Source organism: Pleurodeles waltl, chromosome 7 (assembly GCF_031143425.1).
Source record: "Pleurodeles waltl isolate 20211129_DDA chromosome 7, aPleWal1.hap1.20221129, whole genome shotgun sequence".
Taxonomy (NCBI): Eukaryota; Metazoa; Chordata; class Amphibia; order Caudata; family Salamandridae; genus Pleurodeles; species Pleurodeles waltl.
In genome coordinates, this window is record NC_090446.1 from 1,136,548,698 (window position 1) to 1,136,564,776 (window position 16,079).

Sequence of the window (16,079 nt, forward strand, 5' to 3'; positions counted from 1 at the left end):
GATTTCTTTTTCAGCGACCTTACCTGAGAAGGGCAGCAACAATATGGAGTGGTAGTTCTTGAGATCCATTGGGTCGGCTGTGGGTTTCTTCAGTAGTGGGTGAATCTCGGCGTTCTTTCAGTTTCCGGGGAAGGTTGCTGACTCTATGAAGTAGTTGATGGTCTTGCAGGGCTCAGGTGCCATCGAGGCGCACAGGCCTTGTTGAAGATATAGTGAGTGCAGGGGTCGGTAGGGACACTGGAATGGATGCTGCTCATGATGGAGTGAGTGTTGGCCGTCGTGAGGGGGGAGTCCAGGCATGCAGGAGCCGTGGGGGTTCGTTGGATCCTGGTTGGGGCAGTATTGGTGAGTTTGGAGTCTTGGAGTCCGAAGCGGTCATAGATGTCCTTGATTTTCCTATGGAAGAAGGTGGGTAGTCTGTCGCAGAGGTCCTGAGAAGGAGGGATGATGGTGGTCTCAGCTTGTGGTCTGGCGAATTCTTTGATGTTGAAGAGTTCTTTTGTGTTGTGTGTGGTGGTGTTGATGCGGTCCTGCAAGGCTGTTTTCCTAGTGGATCTGATGAGGCCATGGGGGGTCTTGTGGCAGATTTGAATGCTGCAAGGTCTTCCAGGGATTTGCTGTTCCTCCATTTCTTCTCCAACCTCCTGCAGGTGTCCTTTGATTCCTGGAGTGCGTGGGTGAACCAGCTGGCTTTCTTGGTGTTGTGTTTCCCTGTAGTCGTTCGGATAGGATCTAGAGTGTTGGCGCAATTGGTGATCCATTTGTGGCGGTTGCATGCTGAGGTGTTGGGATCTGTTGTGTCGGGGGTGGCGAGTAGCTGAGGGTGTTGATTTGCTACTTTGTTGTCTAGTTCCATTTCCTGTGGGGGGGGTGAGTGGTGTAAGTGTGCATTGTAGGTGTGTAGATGGAAAGGTGATTGCAGTAGTGGTCAGTCCAGTGCAGCTGGGTTGAGTCGTCGATTGTGACGTTGCTGCTGGTGGAAAAGATGGGGTTGGGTGTATGTCTGGCAGTATACACCGGTGAGGTGACCAGTAGCTTGAGCCCGATTGTGTCCAGGTTCTCGAGTAGCGATGAGGTGTTGTGGTCACTGAGATTGTCAATGTGGAAGTTTAGGTCTCTGAGGAGTATGTAGTTGCTGGAGGCGAGTTTGTGGGGGGCTATGAGGTCGACGACGGAGTCGCTGATCTGGGTGGTCTGTAGATGAGGGTGCCGCAGATGGTGGTCTTCGGGGTGGCGTGCTCTTGGAAGTGGAGCTGCTTCATGAGGGGAGAGAATTCCTGTGTTGAAATTAGTTGGAGGGTGGTCTTGTGGCCGATGGCTATGCCGCCTCCTGGTCTGGATCATCAGTCCTGGCGGAGCAGCCTGTAGTTGCTGGGGATTGCAATGGAGATGTCCGGTTCGGATGTTGTGTTTGTCCATGTTTCAGTAAGAAAGGCGATGTCCGGGCGGGTGGCGTCTGTCAGATGGTATTTCAGCCACAGTAAAAGGCAGCTTTTCTAATTTCTAGATGTTTAGCATGACATAAGTCTCTTCCTTCTTTGTTGTTGTCACGTTAAATTAAATGTTCAAAATATGTCCCTTGCGCTAACGTGTTGCCAGGGAACGCAACCTGTTTTCAGTGTTTGTAGTGTCCAACCCAACTGCATAATGGACCTTAGCTGACTCTGTCCATGGTGTAAAGATGACATGTCACTCTGTACTATCTCTATTGCAGAAGACACAATGTTGTTTAAAGTGTATATCGGACAAGGTTGTTAATACCATTATCTACAACGGCTAATGTTTTCTGTAAATTTTCCTGATCTATTTGCCTTAACCGGGCAACCGCTTCTTACTGGGAGAGTTTCCAAATTTTATTGTATACTGCATATAAGAAGCGTTTTCTGCGTTGTCTTCTGGCGCTTTACAGGAAATCCTGCAAATCTGTATCGACAGGAGACTGAGGTGTTCTTCAACAGCACCTAGTGAGGAACTTTTCAACCATTGCAGACATAATTTCCCAACATTATGGCCCTCATTATGACATTGGCGGTGACTATAAAAGTGATGTTAACACCGCCAACAGCCTGTCAGTAATTACTGCCAAATTATGACCATGGCGGTGATACCTCCAGTAGACAGGCAATATACCACACCAACCGCCAGGGCATGAACACCACTGACCACATCGGTAGCCATCAACAGCCTGGCGGAAGCCAAGGTACCGCCCACCATATTATGACATAGCAAACTGCCAGGATTTCCGGGGCTGTACCAACACCATCAAAAGCCTGACGGAAACACTGCACACAAGAGGAAGACTGCCGCCGCCATCGAAACTGAACCTCAAGTCTTCCCGATGATTTTGTACGCCATGGCCCTCCTGGAACACCAATGCTGACAAAGACGATGGTGAGTACAGCTGCGTAGCACACAAGGGAGGGAGGGAGAAAAAGGAGAGTGATACACACGTACAACACACACCATTCACACACACACACACACACACCATAAACAGAACCAGCTGCAGTGTAAAACCAATGTCACAGGACCCATGTCTAATTAAAACAAGGAATACATTGAGATTTAACGGACACTGTAAATTGATGCCAACAGTCACCATATTGTCCATTCGAAACCAAACGCAGGCGTCAATGTCCAGAAGGGGCCAATGGCCAGTCCAAAGTACAAAAGGCCCACTTGGGCACAGTCCAAGGCCCAACTTGACTCTTGCCCCTGACACAATGCAGAATCCACTGTGCAGGGTCATCATGTTGGAAATGGGCAGGCACCTCAGGGGTAAGGGGAGACACCTCAGCTGAATTGGGGAACATGCCCACTGGTTCTGGAGGGGGCTCCTTGCCCAATTGACTCTGGTGGGAAGTCTAAGGCCACAGTCTCTGACTTGGGGAACATGACCACTGCTTCTGGAGGGGGCTCCTTGCACAACATTCCCTGGCAATGCCCTCTGCTGGAGGTGTGTGTTGTTGTGCCTCTGCTGGAGGCGAGGGCTGCTGTGCCTGTGCTGGAGGCAAGTGCTGCTGTGTCTGTGCTGGAGGCGAGTGCTGCTGTGCCTGTGCTGGAGGTGAGGGCTGCTGTGCCTCTGCTGGAGGTGAGGGCTGCTGTGTCTCTGCTGGAGGTGAGGGCTGCTGTGTCTCTGCTATAGGTGAGGGCTGCTGTGCCTCTGCTGGAGGTGAGGGCTCTTTGCCCACTGCTGGTGGAGGTGTAACCCTGGCTGCCTCTGCTGGAGGTGAGGGCTCCTTGCCCATTGCTGGTGGAGGTGGGGCTCCTTGCCCTCTGCTGGTGGAGGTGGGGGCTCCTTGCCCTCTGCTGGAGGTGGGGGCTCCTTGCCCTCTGCTGGAGGTGTGGGCTCATTGCCCTCTGCTGGTGGAGGGGATCTCTTGCCTCTCTTTGGTGGTGGAGTGGGAACCTTCTCTTTCTTTGGTGGTGGAGGGAGATCCATGTGTCCCCTCTTGTGACGGGTACCCGTGGCCTTTGACATGTCACTTGTGTCCTTGCCTCCAGGACTAGGAGGTGCCTCCACTGTCCCAGTCTCATGTCCCTTGGGTTTCACCACCCTACTTCTCCCTTTCTCAGGTGGAGGTGTGCTCACAGTAGGAGTGACAGCCGTCACACTCTGGGACCCCTTTGTGCCAGCAGCTGATGATTTGATGGGAGCAGTGGCAGACTGTTCGGCTGAGGTGCCGTGCTGGGTCATTGGGACCCTGCACTTACGGGCAGAACGGGGTTGGAGGGAGAGGAAAGAGGTCAAGATGTGCAAGGGAAAGCCTCTTAGGGACTTTAGGGCAGGATGTGGGAGGAGAGATGGGAGTGGAGGTTGAGGGAGTGGTTGTCAGAAGTGTAAGTCTGCTGGACTTTGGTGCAGGTGCCTGGGCAGTGTGCGTGTGTGAGGTGGATGGCTGTTGGGAGTCTTCGTGCGTTTGTGTCTCTTAGGAGGGGGCAGACAGGGTGGGAGAGGAAAGGGAGACATGTGGATGGATATTGTGGAGGTGTCTGCAAGTGAGGTGTGTGTGCTGCTTGATGTGGTGATGGCTGTTCATGGAGTGCATGCAGGTGTGACTGAGGGAGGGGGGGGGACAGTGGAGCTTGTTGTGTGTGCAACTGTCTGTTTGTGTGAGTGCTTGTGGCCTGAAGTGTGCTCCCTGTGTTTGACTGTGCTGCTTTGTGATGTTTTGTGTATATGCTTGTCTGTATGTGTGCATGGGATGGGTTGGGTAGAGGAGACTGGGAAGTGGTAGTTGGAGGGGGGTGGTAGGAACAAGGGCCCTGGCTGCTAGCAGAGAGGAGGCCAGAGCATGAAACGATCTCTGTAGGGCCGCCAACCGCCCCTGGGTGGCATTCACTATGGTTGACTACCCTACAGAGGTGGATCTCAGGAAGTCAATAGCCTCCTCACGGAGGGCAACAGGGCTCCCTGGGGCAGGGCCTGAAGTGCCTGGGGGGAAGGAGATGCCCACCTGCCTGGGTGAGCTGGCACAGGCAACTCAGTGGGGGGCTACTGGGAGGGGGGTGCTGGTACCGGGGTGGAAGGTGTAGCTGGGGTGGTTCCAGAGGTGTTTCCCACCACCAGGGAGCTCCCATTGGAGGAGGAATCAGTCAGAGTTGTCACCTCCTGCCTCCGGTGTGGTGCTCCCCTCGCCCTCCGTCCCACAGGTGCCTTCGGCAGTCGGTGGACACTGCCTCCTGGGTCTTGTGGGATGCAGTGCCCTCAGTCGCCGGTGCCCCTGCTCCTCTGCCAGATGATGTTAATGCACACATGGACAGGATGACAGAAGAAAATAGATGGGGGAGGGAGAAAGGGAGCAGTGGGTCAAAAACAGCACCAACACCACAGATGGCATACACATTACCATCACACATAGGGATCAGGATTGAGCACAAAACATCACAGTGGCATTCCATTGGCTAGGTGCCACAGCAAGATGTGAGCCAAACACCACCAACTGCCCCCCTCCTGGGACCCACTAAGCCCTGTCTGACATGGAATGCCACCACGCTAGGTTACAAGATTTTGCTACACACCCATTTACCTTGAGCTGGACCACACAGCAATGTCTGAGCTGGCCGATAAGGGGCACCCACTAACTGAAACCCACCACCAGAATCCCATGCCAGGCAACAAAAATGGTTGCCACGCTTAATGTACAGGAGGACACCATTAACCATGCAATCCAGCCTATCATACATATGGCCCACAAATTACATTTCCTTCTCCACTGGCACACACATCACCCGGAGCCCTTCATGTACACTACCACCAGACATACCCCACTCTTTGTCACATGCATCGTCCCCATGGTGTACTCACCTGTTGGTCTGGAGGCCCATACAGTTGTCCATACAGGGGTAGGAGGCTATCCACCGGGCACTAACTCCTCCGAAGTGAAGGCAGGGGCCCTTTACTCTGTCACACGGGCCATGGCAAGTTCCAGACACAGGTCACAGCACCACATGCAGTTTAGGTGTTGTCCTGTGGAAAGTCAGGAATCAAGTGAGGTTATAGATAGAAAATGGCGGTCACGTCCGCAGTGGTGTACACCATCACTGTCACCGCCACCGGTGATCTCCTTTGGACACTGTACTCCATAGAGCCCCATTTTAGCCAATGAGGATGAGCACGGCGGTGCAAGCCCTCTTTCCGCCATGACTCCTAACGCCAGTGGAGTTATATCACTTCCACCTGTCCATACTTACAGGACAGGCGGTCGCCATTTTATGGTAGTGGACAATAACCAGAAATTGGAAACTGCGTCATTGCTGTGAATTGTATATACATTGCCATTCACATTGTCCGATTACATACATGCTCAGTTGCACTGGGGTGGTTCATAGTTCAGTTTGTGACACCCTTCTCACTTTTGTATCCCTTAGATACCTACCACTGCGGAGAAATAGGAGGAGGAGGCAAGAACCTGTGTATAGACCCCTTGTGGACTTAGCTGCTCTGGAGGACTGGCATATACTGACCTATAGACCAGACAGGGCCACAGTCACAGAGCTGCGTACTCAATTGGAGCCTGTTCTGATATCAGCTATCCATCATCCCACTGGGATCCCCCCTCTTGTGCAAGTTCTTTCAGTATCTCCATTTCCTGGCAACTAGTTCTTTCCAAGTGACAGTGGGCTTGGCAGCAGGAATGTCACAGCCAATGTTCTCAATAGTGCTGGCAAGGGTTTTGTCTGCCTTGCTCAAACACATGTGCAGCTACATCGTTTTCCCACAAGTGGAACATTTGGCCATTGTGAAACGCTGGATTCTATGCAATGGGACATGTTCTTAATATTATTGGGGCGATTGATGGAACACATATTGCATTTGTCCCCCCTCCCAGCCCCCCAGCCCGCCACAATGAACAGGTGTTCAGAAATAGAAAGTTCCCACTAACTCAATGTGCAAATGGTGTGCCTGGCGGACCAATACATCTCCCACGTCACTGCCTAGTATCCTGGGTCGGTGCATGACGCCTTCGTCCTGAGGAATACCAGTATCCCAAATGTGATGGCAGAATTACAAAGGCACAGGGCGTGGCTAATAGGTGAGCCTGAGTCCCCATCCAATATGTGTCAGTGTATGCCTTCTGGAGTCATCCCCTATACCATTGTGTAAGGCTAATGTTTGTCCCCTGGTACTTGCAGGTGACACTGGCTACCCATATCTATCGTGGCTGCTGACTCCTGTGAGGAATACCAGGACTAGGGCTGCAAATCGGTATGATGATGCAAATGGGCAAACCAGGCGGATCATAGAATGTACCTTCAGCCTCCTGAAGGCCAGGCTCAGATGCCTCTAACTGACAGGTGGATCCCTGTGCTACTCCCCTGAGAAGGTCTGCCGGATAGTTGTAGTATGCTGCATGTTGCACAACCTGGCCCTCAGACGACATGTGCCTTATCTGCAGGAGGAGGAGATTGGAAATGCCCCTGTGGCAGCAGTAGACCCTGAGGACAGTGAGGATGATTAGGATGAGGATTTGGACAACAGAACATCAGTGTAGGAAGTTGGCTCTGTATGTACTATTTCAAAGTAAGAAATAGCATGCACAGAGTCCAAGGGTTCCCCTTAGAGGTAAGATAGTGGCACAAAGAGATAATTCTGATGCTCTATTTTGTGGTAGTGTGGTCGAGCAGTGGGCTTATCAGAGGGTAGTGTTAAGCACTTGTACACACACAGGCAATAAACGAGGAACACACACTCGGAGACAATTCCAGGCCAATAGGTTTTTGTATAGAAAAATATATTTTCTTAGTTTATTTTAAGAACCACAGGTTCAAGATTCACAAACAATACTTTAAATGAAAGGTATTTCACTTAGGAACTTTAGGAATTTTGAATGAGCAAAATAGCATATACAGTTTTCACACAAATGGCAAATAGCTATTTTAAGACTAGACAGTGCAATTTTCAACAGTTCCTGGGGGAGGTAAGTGTTTGTTAGATTTGCAGGTAAGTAAACCACCTACAGGGTTCAAAGTTGGGTCCAAGGTAGCCCACCACTGGGGGTTCAGAGCAACCCCAAAGTTACCACACCAGCAGCTCAGGGCCGGTCAGGTGCAGAGGTCAAAGTGGTGCCCAGAACGCATAGGCTTCAATGGAGAAGGTGGTGCCCCGGTTCCAGTCTGCCAGCAGGTAAGTACCCGCGTCTTCGGAGGGCAGACCAGGGGGGTTTTGTAGGGCACCGGGGGGGACACAAGTCAGCACAAAAAGTACACCCTCAGCGGCACGGGGGCGGCCGGGTGCAGTGCACAAACAGGCGTCTGGTTCGCAGTAGGTTTCAGTGGGAGACCAAGGGGTCTCTTCAGCGATGCAGGCAAGGGGGGAGCTCCTCGGGGTAGCCACCACCTGGGCAAGGGAGAGGGCCACCTGGGGGTCGCTCCTGCACTGGAGGTCGGATCCTTCAGGTCCTGGGGGCTGCGGGTGCAGTGTCTTTACCAGGCGTCGGGTCTTTGAAGCAGGCAGTCACGGTCAGGGGGAGCCTCGGGATTCCCTCTGCAGGCGTCGCTGTGGGGGCTGAGGGGGGTCAACTCTGGCTACTCACGGTCTCGCAGTCGCCGGGGAGTCCTCCCTGTAGTGTTTGTTCTCCACAAGTCGAGCCGGGGGCGTCGTGTGCAGAGTGCAAAGTCTCACACTTCCGGCGGGAAACGTGTGTTCTTTCAAAGTTGCTTCTTTGTTGCAAAGTTGCAGTCTTTGGGGAGCAGAGCCGCTGTCCTCTGGAGTTCTTGGTCCTTTTAGATGCAGGGTAGTCCTCTGAGGCTTGAGAGGTCGCTGGACCCTGTGGAACGTGTCGCTGGAGCAGTGTCTTTAGAAGTGGGGAGACAGGCCGGTAGAGCTGGGGCCAAAGCAGTTGGTGTGTCAGTCTTCTCTGCAGGTTTTCAGCTCAGCAGTCCTTCTTCTTCTTAGGTTGCAGGAATCTGGTTTCCTAGGTTCTGGGGGCCCCTAAATACTCAATTTAGGGGGGTGTTTAGGTCTGGGAGGGCAGTAGCCAATGGCTACTGTCCTTGAGGGTGGCTACACCCTCTTTGTGCCTCCTCCCTGAGGGGAGGGGGGCACATCCCTATTCCTATTGGGGGAATCCTCCATCTGCAAGATGGAGGATTTCTAAAAGTCAGAGTCACCTCAGCTCAGGGCACCTTAGGGACTGTCCTGACTGGCCAGTGACTCCTCCTTGTTTTTCTCATTATCTCTCCTGGACTTGCCGTCAAAAGTGGGGGCTGTGTCCAGGGGGTGGGCATCTCCACTAGCTGGAGTGCCCTGGGGCATTGTAACACGAAGCCGGAGCCTTTGAGGCTCACTGCTAGGTGTTACAGTTCCTGCAGGGGGGAGGTGTGAAGCACCTCCACCCAGAGCAGGCTTTTGTTTCTGTCCTCAGAGAGCACAAAGGCCCTCACCACAAGGGGTCAGAAACTCGTCTCTCAGCAGCAGGCTGCACAGACCAGTCAGTCCTACACTGAACAATTGGGTAAAATACAGGGGGCATCTCTAAGATGCCCTCTGTGTGCGTTTTTTAGTAAATCCAACACTGGCATCAGTGTGGGTTTATTATTCTGAGAAGTTTGAAACCAAACTTCCCAGTATTCAGTGTAGCCATTATGGAACTGTGGAGTTCGTTTTTGACAGACTCCCAGACCATATACACTTACGGCTACCCTGCACTTACAATGTCTAAGGTTTTGCTTAGACACTGTAGGGGCATAGTGCTCATGCACCTATGCCCTCACCTGTGGTATAGTGCGTCCTGCCTTAGGGCTGTAAGGCCTGCTAGAGGGGTGACTTACCTATGCCACAGGCAGTGTGAGGTTGGCATGGCACTCTGAGGGGAGTGCCATGTCGACTTAGTAATTTTCTCCCCACCAGCACACACAAGCTGGCAAGCAGTGTGTCTGTGCTGAGTGAGGGGTCCTTAGGGTGGCATAAGACATGCTGCAGCCCTTAGAGACCTTCCCTGGCATCAGGGCCCTTGGTATCAGGGGTACCAGTTACAAGGGACTTACCTGGGTGCCAGGGTTGTGCCAATTGTGGAGACAATGGTACATTTTAGGTGAAAGAACAGTGGTGCTGGGGCCTGGTTAGCAGGGTTCCAGCACACTTCTCAGTCAAGTCAGCATCAGTATCAGGCAAAAAGTGGGGGGTAATTGCAACAGGGAGCCATTTCCTTACAATCAGTAATACAGCAGTACTTCCAATGACACAGTTAAGACATGGGAAGTGACCATTCCTCTAATTACTTATGTTTCAGTGTGGCTGTAGCAGGATGGCAGTCACTTTCTTTGCATCTCAACTGATTGTCACCTATGCCTTCTCAATTTGCAGATGTTGATGTTATTACAACTGTGTACTGATGTGATTACTACAGACAGCTACAGCTCATTATTTGTATACTATACCAAAATTCATGTCAATTGCACAAAATGTACCTGTTAATATAATTGCACATTTTCATCACATAAAGCACTACCTCTCAAGTTGTGTCCAAAGGTGTTTATTGTAGTGCGATTTATAGAATGAATAGTGCAATGGAATGGGGTGATAGTAGAGGTAGGTCCAGGCTATTGGTCCAGTCTGCTTGTTGCAGAGGTCCATTTTCCAAGGGGCCATAGGAAGGGGAGCAATGGCAGTTTAGTGGACAAGGTGAGACAGTGAAAAGCAAGGGGGACATTCAGGAGGGTCTCATTTCCTGGCGGTGGTCTTGGTCTTGGCAAGTGTCTCTGGCATCTGTCTGGGTCGCGGTTAACGTTTTCAGGGTGGTTCACCTTCTGTAGGGGGAGGGGTGCTGGTGGCCTGTGGGTCCTGTGGCAGGTCCTCCTGTCCTCTAGCTGCAGCAGATGTGGTGGGCTGTTCAGATGACTGGCTAGTGGAAGGGGCCCGCTGGTGTGCTGTATATTCCCTCATGATGTTGGCCATATCAGCCAGCACACCTGCTATGGAGACCATGGTGGTGTTGAGAGCCTGCAAATCTTTCCTGATCGCCTGATGGTGTACCTCCTGCAGCCGCTGGTTCTCCTGCGTGTTGGTAAGAATCTGGCCCATCTTGTCCTGGGATTGTTGGTAAACCCCCAGGACATTAGTGAGTGCCTCCTGGACAGTCGGTTCCCTGAGCCTGTCCAACCCTGGCGCACAGCTGTCCTCCAAGTGTCCCTGTCCCCCTGTCCCCTGAATGGTGTGCCCACTGCCACTGACCCCATAACCCTGATTGTCTTGGCTGTTAGTTGTGGACTGGGGTCCCTGTACAGGTGGGCACACTGCTGATTGACATGTCCTGGGGACAGAGGGGTGGGGACATCAGGTGGGTGCTGTGGTGTTGGATACTGAGGGGGAGGCTCTGTGGTGGTCTGGAAGTTGGCTGGGATGACCAGTGGTCCCTGATGGACCAGGTAACTCATCCAAATCCAGGAGTCCAAAGTTACTGTCATCAATGGGGGCATCTTCTGTTGGGGGACTAGATAGTTGTGGCACCTCCTCACTGCTGGGATTGGCTGGGGCACCTGTGGGGATGTATGCGATGTGTTATGCTTCATATCTGACATATTTTAAATCCCTAGCTTCCCCTATATCATTGCTGTTGCCCTGCCACCTTTGTTTGTGTATGGTGATGTATTGTGGGATTGTTAGTTGTCCATGGTGTGCATGCATTGGTGGCGGGTGTACATGCAGGGCTGTACATTCATTGGTATGGCATGCAGTGTTTGGCATTAGGGCTAGTCAAATGTGTAGGTCCACTGTGTGGAATGTAGTCGAGTGGGAGGGAAGAGTCAGGGAGAGGGGGTTAGATGGTATGCAGGTATGGGGGGTGATAGGTAGTAAATATTGACTCACCGGTGTCCAGTCCTCCGGCTACTCCAGTGACTCCATCAGGATGCAGTATTGCCAAGACTTGCTCCTCCCATGCTGTCAGCTGTAGGGGAGGAGGTGGGGTGTCCACCGCCAGTCCTCTGGATGGCGAGCTGGTGCCTTGCTGCCATGGAACGTACCTTCCTACGGTGTTCACCCTGTCCACGATTCTCCGCCATAGCCACATCTTCTTGGCAATGGAGATTTGCTGTACTTGTGCTCCAAACAGCTGTGGATTTACCCTGACTATTTCCTCCACCATGACCCGCAACTCCACACCTGTGAAAAGGGGGTGCCTTTGTGGGGACCTCGGTGTTGTGTGGTGTGTGTTGTGCAGTGGGTATTGAATAATGTGGTGGGGTGTGGGGGGGTGTGACGTTGGATAGTGTTTGTGGTGGGTGTAGTCGTTGCTGTGATTTGCGTGGCTATCTCTTGGCTGTTTTTTGTGTTTGTAAAGGGTTGTGGGTAATGTGGGTGTGTGGTTTACAGTGCTGTGGGTGGGTGTGGTGTGTGTATCAATGTCAGGTGTGTGATTTTAGTTTTGGCCAATGTTGTGTTGTTTTGTATTTGGGTGGCCATTCTGACCCCACCGGTGTGTACTGCCAATGGTTTACTGCCGTTGAATGTCCACCGTGGTGATTCATGGGTCTTAATGCGGTGGGCGTTGTTTTGTTGGCGTAATGGTATGGGTGTTCATACCAACACTTTAACACTAACCTTTGGTCTGGCGGATATGTGTTTGTTGCAGTATTCTGTCGGTTTTGTGTGTGTGTCATAATATGGAGATTCGCCTCCGCAATGGTATGCTGGCGGTCGTTACCGCAGCGGTAAGCGGGATTTACCGCTGATGTCCTAATGAGAGCCTATTTGTTGTCACTGTACCCGTGTGTTCTGATGACACACAGTGAGGGTCTAGCCTACTGGTTCTAAAACCCCTTTTTACAAAACATCCATTGGTATCTACTAGCCACAATAAACACCCACCAGGATGTGGAAGTGACGTGTTACATGTTCCATTCTGGACCCATTCATCGAGCTGATCTTCTGATGCATTTATATACTTTTGCCATTTATAACATTTTTACAAAGGAATCAGAATAAATTAATTTTGTACTGGTCAGTAAAACATGTTGACTTTCCATTTCCATTACTGTCAATTTAAAATAATACGACTCAGCATTTTTAACATGGTGCCCAGAGAAATATGCGAACTTTTCAGTGTACGTTTTGGAACTCCCTACTGGTGGAGTCAGACAGTGTTCCTACTGTGTGATTAAAAATTGTCTTTGGAATACTGGCTCTGTGAATGAAATTGTCCATAATAATTATAACAGAGCATATTTCCATAATTTTCTTTGGATTGATAAACAGCTTCACCTTTAAATACAGTAAAATAGGGCCAGATGTAGCAATTTCCGAATTTGCGATTCGGAAATTGCGAGTCGGTGCGACTCGCAATTTCCGAATCGCAAATTCGGATGCAGAACGGTGTCTCAGACACCGTCTGCGAATCGCTATGGGTTCGCAAAGACCCACCTCATTAATATTAATGAGGTGGGTCGCATTTTGCGACCCCATAGCGATTCCCTGCACTCACAGGGATGGTAGCCTGCTGGAGACAGCAGACCACCATGTCTGTGACTGCTTTTTAAATAAAGCAGTTTTTTTTGTTGTTTTTTTTTGTATTGCAGCCGGTTTTCCTTAAAGGAAAACGAGTTGCAAAACAAAAAAAATAACAAAACCATTTGGTTTCGTTTTTTCAGAGTAGTCAGTGGTCCATTGTACCACTGCCTGCTCTGAAAAAACATTTTTGGCAACATTCACAAAGGGGAAGGGGTCCCATGGGGACACCTTCCCTTTTGCGAATGCGTTACCACCAGTGTGGCACTGGTGGTAACTGTGAATTGCTTTGGGACCGCGTTCGCAGTCACAAAGCAATTTAGCATTGCGGTGCGAGTCACAAATAGGAAGGGGACACCCCTTCCTATTTACGAGTCGCATTCACATTTTGCGAGTCGGTACCGACTCGCAAAATGTGAATATGCATCGCGATGCGCATTTTGCATGGCGCAAACTGCGATTTTCGCAGTTTGCACCATGCTAAATGCTACCTACATCTGGCCCATACTGCAGATTATAGAATCAACTGTTTTCACATCCCAATCATCAGAAACTACTCCAGGTGTAATTACATTGTTTATGAAAAGTTGGAATACATTAGGAATTTGAATTACCTCTGTCGGGCCATATATATATCAAATAATACTTTATCCCAAACAATCCCATCAATAATTAGTATAACTGAAATGGTCAGTAAGGGCAAATCTCTGTGGACTTTGTGAGAAGAAAAAATGTGTTTTTAAGACCTCATCCACCAGTTCAACTGTGGAGCATTCAGGAAGGTAATGACCATGTATCAGGAAGAAGAAACCAATCACAAACCCAATCTAAAGGAGTAATGCAAGTATAGTCAATAAAAGCAATAGATAGTTCCATGGTAGAACAAAATAGTTAATTTTGAGCCAAATTATCAGCTTACGTGCTCTTGACAGTTCTATTGCAGTAGAGGCAGATGAGTCGGTGAAAGTATCATTGATGTTGGAAAAATATCCAGAAGCAGTTTGTGCAAAAACTGGATCTGTGTTTGAAAGAGGAGAACTTGCAGAAAATTCCCTCAGTGGTTTATAGTAGATTATGCCATCCGTTTGTGTAGAGTTTGAATTGATCAATATTGTTGATGTTACTTGTAGCAGCAGAGGTTAGTGGAACCAATGAAAGATCATTTTCCACCCTCCCCAAGCTCGGAGAGGTGTTAGCGTTGCTGCTTAAAACCTGAAGAGGAACAGCCTGGTCTGTAGTGAGAGGGATTCGGGTACTACCCAGGAGTCCCCTAGGCCTGCTGTGCAGGTTCGGCCCTATGGTGTAGCTTGACATTGTTGATGGAGATGAAGCAATTTTCTTTAGTACCAGACATTATATTCCCAGGACTGGAACCGGTGCACAATAGGATGAACCTAATTCCTTTTTTACAGCAATCCTTTCACGCACTAGATCCCCAACGTTTGGAACCCAGCTGGTCGATGTTATTGGAACATACCTTATTCACAAGGAGGTGGCACTGGCAGATGCGTTGTCATCACAGAACTGTTGTAAGTCCTGTAAGACAGTGACACATTTATTTATGTCAAAAGGTGTATCTGCCGCCTCCGCACCAGGACCATCAGGGTCTGGAACATACATTTGTGTTCCGAACAGGCATTTGTATGAAGTACAACCCCCTCCCCCTGGACCTTCTGGGCAGATTATTAAGTGCTCTCTGGACTTCCATACAGGTGAGTAAGCCAACTACGACCCATGTTTAATACTCTGGCTGTTAAGTTGCCTTAAATCTCAGTTTCGTCGCTCTGCAACACTATTTCCCTCAGGATGAAATGGAGACGAGTAATGCAGTTGGACTCCTAACTCATTCATGGTGTCCCTGAAAATCTTTGAGGCAAAAGCCAGGCCCTGGTCTGAGTGGAAAGCCTCAACAGCATATGGGCCTATCAAGACTTGCAACTCTTTAATTAAACAGTTCAAGCGTCAGCCGAGCGTTGTGGCCAAACCCATAGAAATCTGGAGCATGAGTCAACAGCGACTAAAACGTATTTGTATGCACTATGAGGTGTCAGGGGACTCCAATGGTCCAGGTGCACACATTGCAATGGATTGTTTGGAAATTAGGAGGGGTGTCTGAGGTGGCCGTTCGGTGGACCCTTTTATTTGCTGGCAGATATCACAGCAAAGGACATACTTCTAGGTCTGTTTGTAGAGATATGGCCATCAGTAACATGCTTGTAACAATGATATTGTAGCCGCCACACCAGCATGGGCCGAAGCGACCCCCACATACATTGCTTTGATCAATTCTAGCCTTTGATCTTTGTTGGGAATCACACAATTACTGACCCCTGGTATAACTGCTAGGGCTGTATTGAGGCATGATATGCAGTAGGAATATTTAGCGGGATACACGTTTGGTAAGGGTGTTCCGTCAGCTGAAGCTTTCACAGCTGCCAGTGTTTGATCATCCAATTTAGTTCTAGAATGAGTTACTGCAGCAACAGAAGCTGTAGCTACTGCTGATTTGGCTGCTTCATCAGCCAAGGTGTTGCTTATAGTGTGTAATCCAAAATGCTGTGTCCTAGTGTATGTACAACATGGACATTGGGTAGCCTTTCCTTCAGATCTGCTACTTTCCCCGACAGAAGTCTGTGTATAATGGTGTTTCCTTTCCAATCTCTGAACCCATTCTGGCGCCAGTAATGCAGATATTCATTGAAGGACTGGACACAATAGTACGAATCACATACAACCTGCATCAGTTGTTCAGGATCCGCGTGTTCCAGTGTTATCACCAGAGCCTTCTGCTCTGCTAATTGTGCAGTGCAGTCCCCAAGGTCTGTGTGTAGGTGTGTTGTGGATGGAATTCACCATCCTTCATGTAGCCACTCACGACTGTGCAAGCGGCGGAATACTGGGGTTTAGTGCCTATTGCTGGTTGGGCTGAACCATCAGTGTACATAATTGTTTGATATTGTTCAATAGGCAATGTGTTTTCTGGAACTGGATATTCAAATTCATATTGCAAACATTCTTATGTTTGTAAATTTGAGTCAAAACCGTAGTCAACATCAGTGGACCTTCTGAGACATTGCCTTTTGGATCCAATGTGGATGTAATGCTTTAACGTTAGGAACGCTAGGGGGATACG